The sequence below is a fragment of the Ictalurus punctatus genome, chromosome 11 (assembly GCF_001660625.3).
Source record: "Ictalurus punctatus breed USDA103 chromosome 11, Coco_2.0, whole genome shotgun sequence".
Lineage (NCBI taxonomy): Eukaryota > Metazoa > Chordata > Actinopteri > Siluriformes > Ictaluridae > Ictalurus > Ictalurus punctatus.
The window spans coordinates 9,705,947-9,727,622 of record NC_030426.2 but is presented as its reverse complement, the minus strand read 5'-3'; the positions used below and the strand labels follow the sequence as shown (position 1 = coordinate 9,727,622).

The window sequence follows — 21,676 nt, the reverse complement described above, 5'->3', positions numbered from 1 at the left end:
TCATTGCTTGCTAACTCTTATTATATTACACGTTATTGTACAGGAAAATAATCCATAATCCAAGGCAGTGTGGTGTGATGCAGCCCAAAGTCACAACAGCAACTCCCAAAGTGTTTTAATCCTCTTATACCATGGAAATATGTAATGTTATGGATTTAAAGTTAGTTCCTCTTATTAGTTACTTTAGAGCAGCTATAAACAATCTTTCCCTCACCAGCATCTCTTTTTTCCCTCTCTCGTGAAGTTAATAAAAGAAAAGAAAATGCAGCATGTTATGTTACTAAGAAACCAGTATGTGCAAAGTCCTCTGTCTTGAGGACTTGTCCTTGGAGGAAACCTTACTGACTGTTACCAAGTGCTGACACCAAGACTTCTACAAATGTTAAATAAAGAAAACTTCATCAGATCAATGAGCATAGGTTTTCTTCTGTGTTAAGTAAGAACTATAGAAAGGATTGGGTCTTAGAACAAGCACAATAATATAAACCTATAATAAATATATATATTTAAATATATATAAAAATATAAATATATTATAATCATTTGAATTACCGCCAGCACTATTGTCAGAGCTGTGCTGTGATAGAAAACTAGCCAACACCTTCTGACCAATCAGAGTCAAGAATTCAAAAATGCTGTCGTATAAACTGACAAAATGGACCAGTAAAAATTGAATAGAGAATATTATTTTAAAATTTTTAAATGTTCTATAATGTATATCATTATATTATAGACAACCAATATAGATCCTTGATTGCACAATCACGTTTTCTTGAATTTTAATTGGGCAATAGTATATATATTTGGACGAGAGAAGAGTCCCCATGCCTCACTTTGCCCCAGGGCCCCTTGAGGCATAGTTAATTGCTATCCCTCTGCTTCCACACTCAGTAGGAATTGGCGCTTATACAGTCAGAGAAATGTATTCTCAAGCGACTTTGTGGATCTCATGGGAGCCAGAGATCAATGCAGGAGAGCTTGATGGAGTCTGGATGAGAACGCCATGAATAAAGTATACCCTGATATGGGTTTCCAGAGGCCTCCTCATTTTTATTAATGTTGACTAGATTATAATGGGCACTAACAAGATCCTATGGACCTCAAAACCTGATGGCAGGACCACTAGGGTGGACGCTGAATAGCCAGAACTGCTTTATAATGATGGCGCAATCCATTGTGAACAGTATTCTTTTCCATCCGTGTGTGTGACATTTTTAAAAACGGATATTGTGTCACATGGAAACACTTCTATAGAGCGGTTCTTTATGTGTATATTGTTTCACTATTTACAAATTCAATCAATTTATTCTTCTTCTCTTCCAACCAGTGACAAATTCTGATTCTCTATTTGGTGTGTCATACATTATGAATTTCAAACAACTTTAGTAAAAAAAAAACAAAAAAAAAAAAACATATTCTTGACATTTCTGCTGTCCCCATAAAAATCGAAGACATTTGGATTCATTTTTAGTACATCTCATGGTCAGTGGAGCTGTTATGCCACTAGCCTACACGAATAACCATTTCCCAGGACAGCAGCACACATTTTACAAATGCTGGCTGACACAAGCACTTGTGCTGGCTGCAATACCTTGGAAAATGTCAGCCTGTGTTCTTTGAGTGTGAAGCCTCTGTTGGTAATGTCAGAGTGCTGGGATGCATGAAGAGCAGAGCACTGCTGTAGCCCAATAAGAGAATGTAAACATTGGACCAGGAAGATCCTATCAGCTCAACAGCAGCCTGAGGACACAAGGTGTAGACACAACTGATTGGTCTACTGCTGGGAATGTGTGACATTTGCACTTCTCTTCTGATGCTCTGTTGCCATGCATTCAGAGAGATCTTACTTTAACAATTTTGATCTCTCTCTGTCTGTCTGTCTCTCTCTCTCCCTCTTCTCTCTCTCTCCCTCTTCTCTCTCTCTCTCTGTCTCTCTCCCTCTTCTCCCTCTCTCCCTCTTCTCTCTCTCTCCCTCTCTGTCTCTCTCCCTCTTCTCCCTCTCTCCCTCTTCTCTCTCTCTCCCTCTCCCTCTTCTCTCTCTCTCCCTCTCCCTCTTCTCTCTCTCTCCCTCTTCTCTCTCTCTCCCTCTCCCTCTTCTCTCTCTCTCCCTCTTCTCTCTCTCTCTCTCTCTCTCATTGATTTAATCTTTGACCCCAGGTTAAAAGATAGACATTTGAACTCCTAATTCCTTCATGTAGTCTACGGTTAGTGCACAAAGCCTGAGTCCCTCTGCAATTAACCTTCAGTCTCTCTCACTGAACTTCTCGACCATGATATGCCATGAGCTCAGTGAGAATATTAGATAAAAGTGGATAAAATCCACTTTCATTGGAGAACTGCAGTGAAAAAGAATGCAAGCCTGGCTACAACCTGCATAAAACAGTGATTAAAATGACATTTTATACATACGTTGCGCCACACTGCCTGAGCAGATCAGCAGAACAACTGACATATTTTTGCATAACAAATGAATATGAGAGAAAAAGAACAAGTCTAAGATTCAATCCAAGTACCTTCTTCCAGGTTCCTACATAGAACTGCAACAAAACCTGTTGGTCCAGAAACAAAATACCTGCTTTAATAAAACGCAGTTGTTTTTTTGGTGGATTGGCATGGTTAGGACATATTTCTAATTCTTTTCAAGCTGAGTTGTAAATTGGCTTCAAACCCATTTCAGTACTGCTAGAGAAAATCTATCAACATTCGGCAGGACTAATGCGTCATGGTCTTCTGGATGCAATGGTTTCAACTTCTTGTGCATGCTATAGGCATGATGGGACCTGGCCATGACCCCTGATGCTAGCCATGTGGCTGTCTCACACACAGGGCTTAAAAGATTCCAACTTCCAAATAACTCAGCATCAGACTCATAATCTGGAAACGCTGTTACTGTCCCATTCGCTCTGAGTTTCTCTGTATACAGAGGTGCAAAGACTGATCTAGAAACCTCAGGACATTCTGCTCTCCTCTCCATGCATGAAGAAGCAGGAGCATATACCATGGTCTGAGCCGAGCTTCAGGAACTAACAGAGGCATAATCTACTCCAAAATAGTGACATCCCAGAAGTGGGTCACTTGCATCACAGCTCCAATGCCATCCATCAAACTGTCAGATTTGGTGAGCTCGCTCCTTTCAAAAGAGGCTGGAAGCATGCTGGCACTCGTCGAGAAAACAAACACACACACACTTACACTCACATACATATACATACACACACACATGAGTACCCAAGAGCCAGGTTTATGGAAAACAAAATCTTATACATAAACCAAGACTGACCTACCTTTAGCTTAAGTCTTAGGCCTGGTCTGTCCCTCCCTCGGTTTGATTTCTTCCTCCTCTCCTGCTCTCCTACACCATTTCTGGGCTGTGCTCTTGCTGTACACTCGCCACAAACCAGAGACAGCAGCAGGAGGGGGTTGGTGAGGAGAATCCAAGCATTAGCATTCCTAAGGTCACATGGGATCCTGTTTCATCCAATGAAGGGACATAATGTAGCACTATGGTCCACCCATTTCTCCGAAACCCCTCCTTCTTCCTCCTGTCCTCTGTGCCTGTCAGTCCAGCAGCACTGCTAGTCTGTGGAAGTCACCATAGCAACACAAAGAGATTTAACCCTTGCATGGCATTTTTATGGCGCCTTGCTTGAAATGAGTGAGCTTCAATGGGCCATGCAAATGCATCGAGGACAAGCAAAATAAACACTCCTGCTTTGGAGAATACCAAAAAAATATTCAAAGGATTTTTTCCCTTTAAGCTGGGCTGTTTCGACGGATAAATTTCATGTTGAAGAAATGATATCCAGCCTACATAGAGTCTACATACTGTCTCACTCACATATTTGATTTAACAGTAGAAAACTAATGTCTATTGTGAAAACAGACTCCTGGACAAATAAGGATTAAGCTGCAATTTGGTCAGAATGAACACATGAGAAATGTGGAATCAGCGCTTTAATACAACAACACAGTCAATTTATACGCATCGTTGCACATTTTCAACTGAGTGAATATGATTTGTACGTGGTGTGTAATATGACTGAAATACTACTATAGACATAAATGTCACAGTACACTTTTCTCAGACTTCATTAAAAAAAATCTACTCACAGTAATACGCAGCTCATTGATCATTTAAATATATTTTTGTATTGTTTAATTTCTCCACCTTTTCTGTGTGGTCTTTTTTTTTTGTAAATGTTAAGTAAGCATGATTGCATGTACAATTCTACAATTATAATTATAATTCTATGTGCCGGCACATTTCGAGCACACTTTATCAAGTGTTATATACTGTATTATGTGCCTTAAACATGTCTTCAAATACTGTGAAATTATATTTTCGCCATATCGGGCTTACAAAAGTCATTTGTTTAATATAATCTGTATAGCTAAAGAACTCTGACAAGGACCAGATTAAAAAAAAAAATCCATCCACCCATCCAGCTGATCCTGGGAGGTTGCAAGGAACCTGGAGTCTATCACAGAGTCTAGTGCACAAGGTGGGGGACACCCTGGACAGGGTGCCAGCCCATCCCAGGGCACAATCACACACATTCACACACGAATGCCAATCAGCCTACAACAAATATCTTTGGACTAGGGGAGAAAACTGGGATTTGAACCTCCAACCCAGGAGGTGCGAGGCAAATGTGTTAACCACTAAGCCACTGTGTCCCCCAGATCATAATAATAATAATAATAATAATAATAATAATAATAATAATAATAATAATAATAATAATATGACAAATGATAATGAAGACATTACTACAACAATTCCCATAATTCCTTTATAATTTGATCATTCATAATTTTTTCTGCATTATTATACACTTTGGCATGTGACATAAGGGATTGCGGCCTGCAATTTGTGTTTGGAGGAGGGGCTGCTTGTATTGTGTTTCAATGTATGCAAATGTATTCAAATAATGGCGTATAAAGATCTCACTAAAATGCAGGCTTTGGGGTCTGAGGGTTAAGCTGATTGGTTGAAGAGCTAATTTGATCTCATTTTGATTGGTCCTAAGGGTGATGACCTTGTGTGTCTGTGTTTATGTGTATGAGGGGGAGGTGTGAGGCATTTTTAAAAAGCTCCACTATGACCTAATGTCTGTCTGTCTGTGTGTGTGTGGGTGTGTGTGTGTGTGTGTGTGTTACAGGAGGTTTTGCTATGCAAATGACTTCCTTTTTGTGACCCATCCAAAAGTGAGGTGAAATCAGGCACTCAAAGAAGAAGCTTCATTTTCCAATTATTTGAAGAAATAATGTGGAACAGAAACTGTGCAAAGTCACACAAGCAAAGGTTAGCCCTGGCAAACTCCTACAGCACTAAATAAACAAACAAACAAACAAACAAACAAACAAATAAATAAATAAATAAATAAACAAACAAACACCCTTCTATTTGTTGTGTTAACTCCTCCTTTTTTAACTTGATCCTGACCTATTTATGCTAGCATGAAGATATAGTTTTGATAGAGACTACAAAATTGCTATGTATAAGCACGTCTTCCAAATGTACATGCATTTCTCCTCACGATCCAAATTACACCACAGCAGTGGAATAGCTGAATTCTCCAGCTGAATAAACGTCCACTGTCTCTCCATAATCAGGAGTCAAATATGTAAAATGGAAATAAAGGACTGTAGTCATCACTATGGTAATGCTGAATAATTCATCTGTAATATTCTGTTTGACCAGTACTTAATTATATAGTCCCCAACAGCTCCCCAGATACCGGGCTTCCGGACACAGTGATCCGCTGCCTTAACCTCCTTTCCAGTAAGGCAGTAATTCCCATAAGCCCTGTGGTGGGAGTCTGGGGGCATTCGCCACAGGATCACATGTCACCTGCATGGTAGATTAGATAGTCGTCAACCGGAGGAGCAATGGGCCTCCAAATTGACGTGAGCATCATATTATGTGGAGATGTAATAGAGTATGTATAATTCATAGAAAACCAGATGAAATATTTATAGGGGTGAGGGGTCTCTGTGCACCATACTCATCCCTCTGGTACAGTCATGCTGCTGAGAAATGTCTTCTGTGACTCTGAGTCTTTTTTTATTTGCTTATTAGTCTTTGATAGAAGTGGCACAGTTTGAATATCATATTAACATTTTAACAAAAGGAACAGAGGCTGATAATAATATAAAAAAAAAAAAAGGAAAAGGAAAAAAGATTTGTATGAGTATGGACCTGCACTGACAGCCAAGACACTCTCCTCACTGACCTTAAAAGAGAACACACCAGCACAAAGGCTGGATCGTGTAAGTCACTTGCATACAAAGCATTACTCAGCTTAAAAAACATTTCTCGTTCATACGAATCAAATAACTCCATGCTAACCGCAGCTATTACCTCCACTTTCTGCTGATGTGAATGGTAGTGAGTGGAAGGTGCCAAACGTAGGTCGGTGGCGCTATACTATGTATACAGACCGCCATCTAATGGTCAGTAATAGCATTGATTTCATTTCACATAAAGTGGGAATTTGTGAAGTTTTCCAATATTAAAAAAGGATCTAAACTCAAGACACTACATAATCTTTCCAAATTAAAATTTTTAAAATTATATGTTGTTGGTACTGAACACAATAATGGTATATTGAGACATTGTAGTAGTAAAAAATATCACACATGATGACTTTAAAAAATATTATATTCAACCAAATTAGTATTGTATTGTGAGAAATTAGTTTTCTGTATCGGATTCATCTGCTTACATCCCATTAAAAAACAAAAAACTATTTAAATCTTTTCTAACATTTTAGTTGTATTTCTTTCTGCTGCCTACAGTCTGCTCTGATCTCTTACTTGTACTTTTCCATTTCCTCGTCCATATCTTTCATCCTGACCAGCTGAAGAATGTTTATATAGTGGATTTAAGAGAACTCACACTGTTGCCAGAGACCAAAGGGATCGAGACTAGATATCCCACTCAGCTAAGAGAATTTGTGTTCATGTAGAGCAGTTGCTTGCTTGTTGCCACTGAAGCAGGTGTGTGCAACTAGATTTTAGTTTATTAGATGCAGGGGGTCGAGGAATAAAAACAAAAATGAACAGCACCTCATACCAAACATTTCCACTTTTGAACACTGATGTTACCACAAGGCCATTCACAGAGAGGGTCCTCTTCAGTGTCTACTTAATCTCATGAAGAAAGTGCTGTTTCATCTAACCTCCAACTGATACACTCCATCATTGTTCAGACTTCAGGATGAATACAGTCACATTAGATCAATGGTTTCTTCAAGGATGAAATCTAACAGCATTCAGAGATCATACCTTTCAGTTAACGCTATCATACCACATGCCTTAGTGCACTGTATTAGTTACGATCATACAGTAGCTGAATAACTGACCCAGTAAGATTTTCATTAAAGTTTGTTTATTAGATTGTTTTCTCATTGATGTTATCTGCCTCTTATTTCATAGAGGCTAAAATAATTATGTACTTTTAAACGTTATGTGTTTTAGACCTGTTATAGTTCAAATGAAATAAGATATGGTGTATGTAACAGGGAAGCCAATAGTTTACACACAAAGTACACATATATGTAAGTATATACAGGGCTATATGCCTGTATTTAAGTATATACTGTACATGAGTTGTTCTGCATAACAGAAGTGAAATAGCAAAAACTAAAAAAACACTGACGTTGTCATTCCAGTACTTTCGGAGGGGACGATTGTAAATGTACCCCTTCAAAAGGTGCAGTGGCTATTAGTGAGTAGTGAAAGTATACTGCATTCTCTACGTCTCAAGTTCTTTATCCAACTAAAGTTACAGAAGCCCAGTAACAACTGGTTATTACGTGAAAGCTATGAAAGTGATGGAAACAGGCAGACATCACCAGTACTGTACCACAGGGGTCACCCAAGAGCCATGAAACTAACCAAGCTGACCTAAAACCCACTTATGAACATTACAGTGATGAGTAAAAAGTGTGTCACTGAGGCATATCTCGAACGGTGGTGTAATCAGGGAGATCCCAGCCTCATGACCCATGACTATACTCCAGGTAAACACATTTATAACCTGGAGGCTATGTAAAACATAATTATTACACACACCAGACAAGAGGGCATCTGTATTGTTCGAGGGCAAAAATGTAAGGCCTCAAGATCTGCCTGGGTCTACAAAAAATAATTAAGACAAAAAACCCCCAGAAATCTTGTGGTAAGTATGCATAAGTATACCCAGCCCCCCCCCAAAACCCAGCGTTTCCCATGAAGGCCAAAAATGTCCATTTTAGTCTCATCTGACCAGAGAACCTTCTTCCATGTGTTTGGGGAGTCTGCCACATGGTGTTTGGTGAACTCCAAATGTGTTTTCTTATTTTTTTCTTTAAGCAATTGCTTTTTCTGGCCATTCTTCCTAAAGCCCAGCTCTGTGGAGTGTACGGCTTCAAGTGGTCCTATGGACAGATACTCCCATATCTGCTGTGGACCTCTGCAGCTCCTTCAGTGTTATCTTTGATGAAATTCTGATGTATGTCCTCCTTGCCTGGTCTGTGAGTTTTTGTGGGCAGCCATCTCTTCTCAGGTTCGCAGGGGTGGCATATTCTGTCGGGTTTGTTATAATGGATTTAATGGTGCTTCGTGGGATGTTCAAAGTTTGGGATATTTTTTTTTTTTATAACCCAGCCCTGATCTATATTTCTCCACAACTTTGTCTCTGACCTGCTAGGAGAGCTTCTTGGTCTTCATGCTGCTTGCTTAGTGGTGTTGCAGACTCAGGGGCCTTTCAGAACAGGTGTGTTTATACTGACATCATGTGACACTTTGATTGCACACAGGTGGAATATAATCAACTATGTGTAATAACTATGTGACTTCTAAAGTTAATTGGTTGGACCAGATCTTATTTAGGGGTTTTATAGCAAAAGGGGGTGAATACATATGCGCTCAAAATGTTTTCAGTTTTTAATTTTTTTAACAAGGTATGTTTTTATTTGAGGGGGCACAGTGGCTTACTGGTTAGCATGCTTGCCTCACACCTCCAGGGTTGGGGGTTCGATTCCCTGTGTGTGCGGAGCTTTCAAGTTCTCCCCATACTTCAAGGGTTTCCTCCAGGCACTCCGGTTTCCTCCCCCAGTCCAAAGACATGCTTTGTAGGCTGATAGGCATCTCTAAATTGTCCATACTGCATGAATGGGTGTGTGAGTGTGATTGCGCCCTGCAATGGATTGGCACCCTATCCAGGGTGTCCCCTGCTTTGTGCCCCAATTCCCCTGGGATAGACTCCAGGATCCCCGTGACCCTGTGTAGAATAACCAGTACGGAAAATGGATGGATGGATGTTTTTCATTGCACTTCAACAATTTGGACTATTTTAATAGGTCCATTACATAAAATCCAAATTAAAAATCAATTTTAATTCCAGGTTCTAATGCAACAAAACACCAAGAGGGGTGAATACTTTCACAAGGCACTGTACCACCCAGAAACATAGCGGTAGGAGGATTATCTGCTCTAAAGTGAACGTGTGTGTGTGCATGGTGTCCTCTGATGGACTACAATCCCATCCAGTGTGTATTCCCTTCTCACTCCCGGTGTTCCTGAGAGAAGCTCTGCATCCACCACAACACTGACCCGGGTAAAGTGATTACTGAAGCTGAATTCATGGATGAATGAAAAACTAGAAAGTTTGCTGCAACTACTGGGACTGTAATCACACCCTTTCTTGATTTCACAGTATTTTGTTTGTTCTTCTGTTGCATAAACCCACTGCCAATCAAATCTCTATTTACTAATCCTCTCACCACCAGTGTTGGGTAAGTTACTCAAAGAAAGAAATCCACTACAGATGACTAATTACTACTTTAAAATTGTAATTTGATTACATTACTGATTACTGCATGTAAAAGGTAATCAGATTACTAATTACTTTACTTTCAAATTACTTTCAAAACCTATCAAACCTGCAAAAATAGACTGCAAAAAAAAAGTTGGATTTATCATAAAACATGCCTTGGGTGTTGTCACTGTTTGTAGGACTACCAGACTGATAAAATATAAAACTTTTCAAACTAGGCTAGTTTGGTGCCGCTAACCAAGGGGAGGCACAGCTAAGCTATGGGTTTAGTTGCTACGGTGCCATGCAAACCAAACTTTCCTTATGCTCTGCTCATATCAAGTTCACGTAAACTGGAACTCATACAGACATTTACAGACCTGTTTTCCTCTTCAGCATGAGAGGATGTTACTGTTTCAATGTCAACCCCTTTACTGGTTTAAAAATAAATCAAATCAAATCAGCGTATATCCATTTTCCCTCACACTGACTGTGTGAGCTAGCGTTTGGCAGAATTGAGAGACTGTCAGCCAATAAGACTCGAGTGTTTCTACATATTTTCCTGTAAACCCTGTCTGATTGGTCTCGCCTTCGTTCACTGAAGATAAAATTACAACACCGCCGTCTTCTTTTTCTGACATCCAGTTACGTAGTGACAAACCCCTGCAAGTAGAGTATTATTCACGGCTAAAGTTACGCTACGGTGCTTTGTAATGAGTTATACCCAACTCTGGTCACCAACCATGATCCCTAATGAGAATCAATGTATAAACAGCTGAGGTATGCACAGACCCAGAGAATATGTCTGCAATTATAGTGCCTTGTGTGACCTGCTGAAAACGCGCATTCTCACTCCACACATGTAAATCCAACCCTGTGATCCACATACATAACTGAACTTTACTGACCTTTAGGGTTGAGTGAACTTCCTGTAATGTCTCGTAATACAGTCTATATTTGTTCGGTGACTGTAAATCATAGGCCAACAGTGAGATTCCAGTCGAAGCAGACATGAACACACATTTACTGTTTTTAACATTTCCCTTCTTTGTTTCAGTTCCATCAATCCAGTCCAATCTAGAGCTATGGATTTAAATCATGCTTTTGACACTCCAGCCACATTTAGATTAGTATTCATGAGACACAAAAATATAGAGAACATTCTTGAGATTGAAATTAGACCTTAGATTAGATTCTGAACATTAATTATTACATAATGCACTACAAAGGCAAAAAGGAAAAGGTGAAGGATTTATAAAATTATTCCGTGCTCTGTTGTTTGCTAACTGTTTGCACAGTGCTTGTATGATTGGTATAATTTTGCTGTGGCTTTTTTCAAAATTTGCCGAGTTTTTTTTTTTGTGGAAAACTACTTGAAATGCTTGGAACTTTTCGAAATTGCAATTCCATGATATCGTTTTGCATGGTCGCTCGCAGTGATGTTTGTTGGCAAATGAGACCTTTTAGCTGTACTCAGGTTAGATGTGTGTGAATCAAAAAGGGCTTTGATGGAATACGTGTTGTGGTGATGTCACTTGGTGCATCTTGGCCCAAATCTGCAGAAAATCAGCGGTAATTTAGAAAAATTGCAAGCTGCTCATATTGCAGAGTTTCCTTGATTTTGTGTTCATTTCTGTGATCACAAAATCCCAAAATGCCGGAGGCACTGACTCTTGTTATGTTTGGTTTGTATATTACATGTCTTGAAAGTTGCTAAGAATGCTTAGTAGCCCATGATAACTCAAAATGGCTTTAATTAAACCCCCTTTCTCAAGCATATTTGTATTTTAGAAATTATCCGAATAATCGGATTACAGGTTTACAGCCAGGATAAAGAACATTTTTACAGATAGAATTTTTGTACATTTTATTGTTTATGATTTTGTCATCAGAATATTTTTCATTGGCAGTTTTTCTTTTCACTGCGAATATATTATTGAATTCTCTTATCAGACAAATTGAGAGTGTAGCTTGTATAATTAGCTCAGACACTCTCAGGTTCATCTTTTATGCACGAATATGTAAAATTGTCAGGTCTGTCATGTCGAATATGCTCTATCTTGAAACCACTCTTGCCAGACAGACCCATAAGTAGATCATGGGTGCATCAAAATGACAGGACTACAGATTATACAGCTATTTACAATGTTAGAGCATGTTATTCTCCTCTCACACCACATCATCCAGTTTAATATGGACTATTTTGGACATATAAGCTCACAGATAATTGCTTCTCAGTTTGAAACCTCACCTTTGAACTGTACTGTATTACATTATCATTACTTTATGAGAAGGTGCAACAATTACATATGTTCTATTGAAACCTTTTCTCACATCTGTAACCTTCCATATCTTTACCGAAGCCTTGTTCCTTCATCCGAATTAGTAGGACTGGATAGTTTCAGATGTTCATACAGTTCATGTTTACATCGGGAGGATGAAGAACCATTCATGTTATTGTCTGTAACTGCTATAGTAATGGCCAAAGAAATCAATGCAATGCAGAGCTTGAAACCGCGTGCTTGGATATATGGAAACCCGACGTTTACTCGTATGCCATCACAGCAGTTATTCAGTAAATCCTTTGTGCACTTGCACTTCAGCTTGCACAACCAAGCTACAGTGCCCTCCACTAATATTGGCACCCTTGGTAAATATGACAAAGAAGGCTGTGAAAAACTGTCTTCATTGTTAAACCTTTTGAGCTTTTGTTAAAAAAAAAAAATTCACAAGAATACACTGCTCTCATGGATATCAAACAATCGCCAACACAACACAGGTTTATCCAAAAAAATATCTTTGTTAAATATAGGTGTGGAACAATTATTGGCACCCTTTTAGTCAATACTTTGTGCTACCTCCCTTTGCCAAGATAACAGCTCTGAGTGTTCTATAATGCCTGATGAGGTTGGAGAATACATGGCAAGGGATCTGAGACCATTCCTCCATGTTCATTTTTAAACAATAGACAATTTTTCACAGCCTTCTTTGCTCATATTTACCAAGGATGCCAATCTTAGTGTTGGGCACTATAACTCACTTCTCCTGTGTGTTCAGTTTTTTGACATAAATAGACAATTCCCAAACATTTAAACTACTATATTTATATAAATTATTAAGGGCATTAGACTGCTCATTTTGATCTGTAAATATGTACAAGCCCAGCACTTATTTCCTTTTTATTTCCACTTTATTTCCCATGCACACTTGTATACAGTATGTTCTTTCAACTTTACAGTTGAGGTCATAAGGTTACAGAATCTGCAAAATAATCATTTTTTAAAAAGAGCTATCATACAAATTGCATTTTATTTCTTATTTTTTGCACTGCCCTGAATAAGCTATTTCACATAACAGATGTTTACATATAGTCCACATGACACAAAAATGAATCAGTTCAAAAGTTTAAATATGCTTTTGAACAGGATGATCCATGTAAATTGGTATTATTTTGTCTTCTGGGAAACATGTAAATATAGTTAGTACAGAAGTAGTAAATGAAAAAAAAAGATCGTTATACAAAATAACAATTTACGCCAATCATCCTCTTCAAAATTTTACACCCTACTGGCTCTTAATGTAGTGTGTTGCCTTCTTGAGCATCAGTGAACGTTTGCACCTTTTGAGACCCTCAGTTGTCCTTGGTGTGAAAAGAGGTGTTTAAGGTTTAGAGTTTTCATGCTTTGTGTTTCACTTCTTGTCTCTTTCATCTCAAAGATGTTTTTAAATATCTTTTCAGATATTTGTTGCTATTTCTTGTTATTCCATTCCTCAATTTGTTCCATGTTCCTCTTTCTCTAACGCCCCCTGCTGCTGCAGGTTTGAAGTCTTGACTTTAGTATACGCAAACCAAAATTGAACCAGTCCAGTCTAATGACGTTGCTTAAACTCAGATTTATCAAACCTACTGTAACTTTCATGTCTAGGAAGTTAGCCCTAAAAATTTATGGCAGGTCTTATGACTCCACCATGGCTAAAGGACAGTTATATGATCTATAATTTGACTCTGTCTGAGGACACGCACTGTCCCTGATCTTTCTAGTTTGGCATGTTGTGTGGCGCTGTCTGACTGGATCAGGTCTGATCCTGCTCAGCAATGCCACTGGGCCTTGGCAGAGAGCTATGCGTCACATACCATTCTCAGGACACAGAAAGGTGTGAGGTTAACTCAGGATAAACTGAGAAAGATGACATATGACATAATATGAAGGTGTGATTGAATGAGAGTTTCAAATTAAATCTAATCACAATGAAAAGAAAGGATAATTAAAGTATCAAAAGGCATATCTTTGCCACACATGGATGCTTGCATGCCCTATCATTTCATAATAATCTTAAAATAATTATTTAAAAACATACTTCTAGTCCTACAGCTTTTTATTTATTTATTTATTTATTTATTTTTTTACATATTGAAATGTCACTCATATGAATGACAGGAACAAGGGTTTTATCCAATTCTTTGCTAGAACATAAGCAGGGCTAGAACCAAACCCTGCTTCTGAAGATCTTCTTTTTTCCACAAAAGAATAACACAGCTGAATAAACAAATCCCAATCTTTGTTAGCACCTGGATATAAGAGTCCTGTGTTAGATCTCAAGACTAGAAGGAGAACCTGTACTCTGTCAGAACTCCAGGGAACAGTAATGAATATTAATGAATGTTAAAGAAACACCAAAGTGTTGCCTATCACGCAGCAAGTATACCAAGGTGTGTTTACTACACACAGTAACACGGTATTTTAAACACGTCCAGCATGCTCGACATGAGACATCAGGGTAAGTAATACTCACCAGGAAGTACAATGGGGAAATAAAAACTTCTTTGATGCAAATGTAAGCACATGATTTTTGTGAAGAACAGATGAACACAGATGTATATAGCATGCTGGATATCCGGACAGTAAAAAAAAAATATGTTTTATAGCAGTTCTTTTTTATAACAGAATATATTTTAGTCTGGATTCATCCTCTGCTTGTTTATTTATAAGGTAATGTACAATTAACTGACCAAAACTTCATTACCATCTTTTGCAATGTGGAAAACTTAGTTTTTCCTTCCCCCCCTTTTTTTTTTTTTTTTTTTTTTTTTTAAAGAAAGCAGAATTGCAGATTTTATTTTAAAAAAAGCCAATAGGCTTCCTTTTGTCTACAGAAGTTAAGGTTAGGCAAGGTTTAGGTCCTCACCATGACAATAATACAAATGTGTTTAAGTGTGTGCGTGTGTGTGTGTGTGTGTGTGTGTGTGTGTGTGTGTGTATGAAAGAGAGAGAGAGAGAGAGAGAGAGAGAGAGAGAGAGAGAGAAAAGTCATGAAGTATTGCCCTAAAAGCTATAATGCATTTTAATTATCACTTTAAGTTCTACATTTTAGTTCCTTTGCATTTATGATGATGAGAACAATATACATGTTAGTTGTCAGTTTCTGTTCATGGGTGTCATATATTGTGAATTTACACAAAGTTTAGTTTTAAAATACCCAATATATCTTAATTACAGCTGTTGGAAAAATTGTATGAAGCAATATTTATGAACATAGATGCACAAACCTCGATATATGCTTCACGGCTTGATGCTAGATTTTATTTTTACATCAAAAACAAAGCTTTATACCATAAAGCTGGTAGCAATTACTATTGTAAGTACATTACAATAATGAACAATGACGAGTTTTGCTTTTGCACTTTATTGCCTTTATTGAACTGTTTCCTTTATTACTATTTCATAACTGGCATGAAAAATAACAGCAACAGTATAAACGGTAGTGAGTACACCCCTGTGCAATATCAAAATGAACTGTCAAATGATTCAAAATTGCATCACCTTTTCAATAACTGCATTATTTCTAAGTCAACAAGTAGAGGATTTCCTCTTGTGAGCAATCAAAACCAAATAATTTTGAAAAACTATATTGAAAATACAGGCCCCAAAGTAGAAACTCAATGCAACAAAAGTGAATACACCTGTGATCACTGACACGCAAGTTAGAAGACCTGTGATCATTGAACCAAAATTGAGTACACCTGTGATTTCCAATTAGCCTAACGGCATGGACAAGGACATAAAATGACCTCAATTTTGGATCTATGGGCTGTGTCTATCTGCATGTCTGTATCATGGCTCCACATAGAAAAGAACTGCCAGAGGAACTGAAAAATCTGATTGTGAGACTTCACAAATATGGAAAAGTATACAGAAAGATCAGTGACCAACTTAAAAATCAGTCAAAACACAGTTGCAGCAGTAAGCTGGAGGTATAGAACGAGGGATATAACCACTAATCAGAGCCGCAGTAGTCGTCCTGCTAAAATGACACCACAGACAATGTGCTACTTGCACAATCTAGCTCTGAAAAAAGACGGGCATGTGCTCCAGACTTGGCACAGGGATTATCAATGGAAATCAGAGTTTATGTGACAGCTCAGACAGTGCTAAGTACATTGCATAATGTCAACCTCAATGGATGGCATCCAGGAAAAAAAAACATTGCTTGCTCTTTGGCTTAAACTTTGCTAAAGAACATGAAAAGAAGACAGAGGAGTATTGGGAGCACACTCTTTGGTCAGATGAGGCCAAGATAAATTTGTTTGGCTCAGATAGGGTCCAGCATGCTTGGCATGAACCTGGCCAGGACTACCACAGTGAATGCATAGTCTTGACAGTGAAGCATGACGGTTGGAGTGTGATGATATGGGGCTGCATGAGTGCAAAAGGTGTTGGGGAGATGATATTTATAGATGGCACCATGAATAGAAGGGAAAGCTTGGCAGAAGAGGAATATTCCAGCATGATAAAGATTCAAAGCATGCTGCCAAAATCACTTTCTAAAGAAGAAAAAAATGAAACCTATGACTTGGCCAAGTATGTCGCCTGACTTGAATCCAATACCTTTGGAGTTTTCTAAAGAGAACCTCCTCAGCAAATTTGTGCAAGACTGGTATCCTCCATGCCGAGCAGAATCAGAAATAAAGGTTTAAAAAAAAAAAAAAAAAGATGTGAATCTCAGAATGAAAGGTGTAATGACTTTTGGTGGCTGGAGTTCTTACTGTGGGGCCTGCATTTCTTTAATATAGAAAATCTAAACTAGTTAGTTTTTAACTTTACATAAGTGCAAATACCCTACTGTTCAACTTAGAGGCAATACAATTACTGTCATACAAGTTTAACATTTGAACATTTAACATTAACATTAATTTAACATTTAAGTGATACTGCACAGGGGGGTACTCACTTCTGTTGTTTACTGTACATGCATGATCATTTGTGATTTCTGATAGAGCAGTGCTAACTATACGAGGACTTGGCAAAATCTATGTTTTGTTTTTGGAAAGAAAATAAGTCAAATAAATGAACATTTCTGGAAACAAAAACTCTGGCTAACTTATCCAATAAAAATACAGCAAAGCGACAATTCTTTGTTGCCTTTGCACATTGAATGAATGAATGTGGAATGCACTGGGACTGGGATTGAGATTGTTTATTTGGGTAGGCATGCTTAGGCCTCCTCTGCATTGTTGCAGGTTTATTTAGTTAGATGCATGACTGAGGTCATAGGTGCTCAGTCAGGATATTTGGTCTAAAATGGCTGGGCTTTTTCCTTGATGTATGAATGGGCATCAAACAAGCCTTCATCTTTGAATGTAAGCTGTGCACTGGATTTTCCTGTGTAGGAGCCATTCCCATGGGTGTGGAGGTAGACAGACTGGACAGTATTGATGGACATAATGTGGACCACTGGGTATTCTCTGAATGGTTTATAAAGTGAGATATGTTTTAATCAAATGGTAAGTATACACTCCTTGCACTGTGTCTTTTGTAATATCACAACTGGTTTGTCAAAACATTACAACAATCAAGGGGAATAGGGATATAGTCAAGACCACCAATGTCAAGTCCAAGACCATAAATAGGCCATTTAAAGATGTCCCCAGTTAGTAACCTTCTCTTTTCCCCAGGAATCTTGCTAGAGAGGAGGTCCAGCAGTTGATGATTGACACCATCAATGTTCAGCTTGTCCTCCATAGGTGTTATTTATTTTTGCTTTTCTGTTCAGTTTCATTGCATGTTCATGTTGGTTGTTCCCTTTAAAAGGGAACTCAACATTGCCTGAGCTTCATGCTGTGGGAAGCTCCCTCGCACATGAACGGTATCTAAAGTCTGTGTAAAATCATGCCTATTTATAGGCCTGCCGTGGTCAGGTGACATGGCATTTTGCACGTCACGTGAATAGAAAATGGCACTGGTAAATCTTGTCGTCGACTTCTCTTTGTCTGAAGGTCAAACGAAATTTACAGCCATACCCCAGTATGACAAAGCTACACAACATCTCGTTCTCGGTCAGGAAACAGTGATACATGCATAACCCAGACGTTCCCTTTCAATTGGAACTCAACGTTGCGTGAGCTTCACGCTGTGGGAACGAGTATATCCACTGTGTCATATTGAGGGTATGGCCTGTCACAGAGGCGCCAACAATAGGGGTGTGGCTGGCTGAAATGGCACGTAGACCCTAATTGTAGAAGGAACCAACTCTGCTGAGAAACATTCCTGTAAGAACTGCAGGACTGTAGCCATTGCACAGTTTACTGGGTCTCACTGACGTTCCTATCGTTTAACATGGTCTCTACAACCTTGGTTGAGAGACCGGAATCTTTGAGTTGGTGCCCGTCAGGGTGAACCTCTCAGGGAGTGCCGCCCAGCAGAAATATTATCTCCAAGAACCAAAATCGAGCTGGCCAGTTCGGTGCAACTAGCAGCAGACGTACCATGATCTTGGCAAACTCTCGTTAGAGCCTGTGGGAGCAGAGTGATTGGGGAAAAGGTGTACAGACATGACCTAGGCCACATGTGTATCATGGCATCCAGACCTGACCTTATTTTTCATTCTTTGGTGCGAGAGGAGTCAGGGAGAGCCACAGCGGGCAGCGTGTTGTTTTCTCGGAGGCAAACACGTCCACTTCTGCTTGGCCGAACCTCCACCATAAGGACTCATCCACTTCTCAGGGAACATTGTTACATACATAACCCAGACGTTTTTCCTTGCACCCTCTTTCATTTGGTTTGCTATATTTTCCCTTCAAGCATTTCTATCCGATGTTCATGTTTCCTTCACGGAGCAAGCGACACAAATTATCTTACCACATTTAAATGAAATTGTTTATCAAATTTGCCAAATCTATCCATTAAAAAAAAAATTCATGGTAGTTGTCATGGCAAGTTGTCTTTAGAGAGCCACACTCATTCAGCAGTGATTCCCCACTGATGCAGCAATATCAGATGAATACTGTCTCCGTGCTCTCAAGCTTGAATTACTTTTATAAAAGCTGTCTGAAGCAGCTACTAGATGTTCTATTGATGCCAGCCATGACAGAATTGTTTGCCTGTTCTATACACGACCTCTGATTGTTGTGTTTGTGTGTGAGAGAGTGAAATGTCTAGAGAATTCACTCTATTCATAAGTCTCCAAGCAGCAGACAATTCAACCCTCCAACAGATTTTACAGGCACAAAGAGTGTTTGTGCTCAGGTTCACTACCAGCCAACTCGCTCAGAAACGTAGGCGCCTGAACGGACGATTCCGCCAAGGTCCTCTGTGCTAAACCAGCTTTCACACACAAGAATGACCTGCCTTTGATCATCGTATCTGAATGTTTTCTACCAAGATGAAGAATTTCTGTGTAATCCTTTCTCCAAGAGCTTTTGAAGAGCCTTCTTTCTGCCTGATGAAACTAGTTATTCGCATATCTGGATATCAGAACGCAGATATTTTTTGGTGGGATGTTTACCCGATTTTCCTTCCAATTTAGTCACTGCCAGTTCTTACCCACCACCTCATTTTTTCCTATTGCATGGCAGATACCACCCAAGGAGGGTAACACATGCTTTTTCAAAGACATTTCAGTCACGCCTGTCAGTGTATCCTAACAATTTTTTTTTTTTTTAACTTGCCCACGATATTTTCTATTGTGCTTCTGGTGTAAAAAGGTCTTTAGAATTTCTTATATGGTGTATTTGTATACTATTCATTTTAAAATGTGGGCATTCAAAAACAAATAAAAAGTTAAAAGGCCCATTCCTCATACCCAGTTTGTGTGACAGTTGCTAGAGGTGATGTTAGAGTTCATTTGAAGTGAATGTTTGGGCAGATGCAACATCCTGTGGTAAAGTGGTTTTGGCTAAAGTTTACTGCAGAATTTCTAGCCAGCAGGCATACTACCACTTTAATATCTATATCCATCCATCCATTTTCTGTACTGTTTATCCTACACAGGGTCGTGGGGAGCCTGGAGCTTATCCAGGCTCTTGGCAGAAGGTAGGGGACACCCTGGATGAGGTGCCAATCCATCGCAGAGAACAATCGCACAAACTCACACACTTTAAGCACGATTTGGAAAACAAATCAGCCTACACCGCGTGTCTTTGGGCTTCAAACATGCAAATGCCATGTTCTTATTTCAACTTGTCACATCGCTATTAGTCGTAAATTGCCCCTGGCCCAACTTTTTTTGGAACGTGTTGCATGCATCAATTTCAAAATAAACTTTTACCTTAAAACAGCTATGCAGTTGATTAAGTAAAATACCTTGCCTTTATCCGTTTTTTGTTTAAATACAAGTCAAAGTACATTTACAAATCACTCCTCATTGTTTTATTAGCATTTTCCCTACTGTCCCAACTTTTTCAGAATTACGGTTGTATATAATAAACAGCTACCTTTTTTAAAAAATATTATTTTTACTTTATTTGTAAAGTGTCTGTCTGAGCCTGTTTAGAGGCAGTGAGGCTGGGTGTTATGTTAAGTCAGAGTAGTACCTGCACACTGGCACGCACACCAGTGGTTAGAAATTTTTTGCTACGTGAGTGGTAATAGACTGAAGCTGCATGCATACTTCACAGGAAGTTTTTGCGTGCGTCAGAATGAGAAAATGTGACTGTTTCAAATGTGATACGGAAAGTAAGAGAAACAGATGCACTCTGCACACGTTTAATCGAGATACAAAGGCATTTGAGAGTAAGGGCACAAAATTGACAAAACAAAGAGTAAATAATGGATGAGAACAGACAGAGAGAGAGAGAGTGCGAGAGAGAGAGAGAGAGAGAGAGAGAGAGAGAGAAAGAGAGACGTGCGTAGCGGCACGCACACTCTCTGGTTAGAAGCTCAGGCTTGTGTAAAAAAAAACCCCGGTCTGCCTCTTGCCTCTCTCCTTCCTTATACTTTTTTATTGTTTATTTATTTTATTTTTTTTGGCTAGACCAGCAAGAGATCTCAGTTTTTCATTGAGTGTTTAATACTGTTAGGTATTATCTCCAATTCATAACCAAACCACGCCTCCACAAGTGACGCGAAGCAAAACCACACATTAGGTTGTCACTCGCCCTGAAACACGAGCTTCCCGGTAATTCTAATGACGACTCAGTCTCTACGTGCGGGAGTGCACACTCACAGATCTGAAAACCACTGCACAGTAATAATCTTTCTATTGCCACCATTTAAAAAATCTTCTGAGGAGCTCAACAGGATTAAAAGGATTATAAAAAGCCCTTTCAAAGTATTGGGGTGGAAGTTATTTGGATGGCAACTATGTGTTATTCTTCAGTGTCCTGTTATCTAGATTGATAAGATATAGATCCAACTGGACAGAGACATATAATAAAAGACTGCAGAAATATTTTAACAGATCTCAAACTACATGCATTAACAATCAAATTTTCAGCTGTCACTGCATTGGATTTCTAACCTACAGTATTTTCTTCAATCTAGTTGCACCAGTACTTTGCACTTCAATTACTAACTTAGGGATATGAATATTTCAAACTTGTTCATCTCTATATGTCTACTCATTGTTTATATATATTTTGGCTTGACAATTGTATTC

General features: G+C 38.8%; 1 protein-coding gene across 2 annotated transcripts in view; it reads right to left on the bottom strand.

Annotated features, from left to right (window-relative positions):
* Nucleotides 1-3,438, bottom strand: part of phc2b (polyhomeotic homolog 2b (Drosophila)) — a 29,725-nt gene extending 26,287 nt beyond the window's left edge. The window contains exon 1 of one of the 2 annotated variants that reach the window (XM_053683676.1): nucleotides 3,285-3,438. The gene's annotated coding sequence lies outside the window, so the exon portion shown is untranslated. The remainder of the gene's footprint in view (nucleotides 1-3,284) is intronic. The other variant, XM_017480401.3, reaches the window with a different exon arrangement.
* Between the last annotated feature and the right edge of the window lie 18,238 nt (nucleotides 3,439-21,676).